Source organism: Oncorhynchus clarkii, chromosome 25 (genome assembly GCF_045791955.1).
Source record: "Oncorhynchus clarkii lewisi isolate Uvic-CL-2024 chromosome 25, UVic_Ocla_1.0, whole genome shotgun sequence".
NCBI classification, from domain to species: domain Eukaryota; kingdom Metazoa; phylum Chordata; class Actinopteri; order Salmoniformes; family Salmonidae; genus Oncorhynchus; species Oncorhynchus clarkii.
The window spans coordinates 42,944,865-42,945,595 of record NC_092171.1 but is presented as its reverse complement, the minus strand read 5'-3'; positions in this window follow the sequence as shown (position 1 = coordinate 42,945,595).

Sequence of the window (731 nt, the reverse complement as noted above, 5' to 3'; positions counted from 1 at the left end):
TTATTACTGTGCAGCCAACCAACACAGTGATGTAGCCTTCCTCCTGTTCTCTACTAAAACCCTGTCTGATGGTAATATTAGACCACGGCTCAGAACACCTGCATCTGAGGTTTGACTTTGACTCAGTGCCAATGAATAAACACAGATGGATGATGGCATAAGGTGATATCTGTCCTGGTACAGTATACCAGTATTTACAGTTTAGTGTCACCACTCATTAACATGCATTATTCAATGTTACAATGTCAAATTCCATTACTCCATTTCTGTCTATATAAAAAGACAAATCCTTTGATGATGTAGATACCGTTATGTTCCACAATACACCTTCAAGTTGAACAGGAGACCTGTAGGTGAACAAGGGATCTGCTTGAATATCAACACAAGTTCTGACGTCAAAGTGATGTCATTTCCTTCCCCTCCGGCAGCTCAGTTCAGCTCCCCTTCTCTATTGACTTATTCTCCTCTCCCCCCTATGGGCTCTGGTCTAAAGTAGTGCACTAGAAAGGGAATAGGGTGCCATTTGGGATGCTGACATACATTTGACACTCCCACTAGATGACATGACATCTCTGACTATCTGAAAACCCTTTCTCCTTGTCCATGTGACTCTTCTCTCCAGAACCATCAACATGATCAAGCTTCTCATACATGTAGCAACTCTACCACTATGGGTGACAGGTACTAAATCCCTCATGAAAGATAGATTTACTACTGAAATATATTGCTGT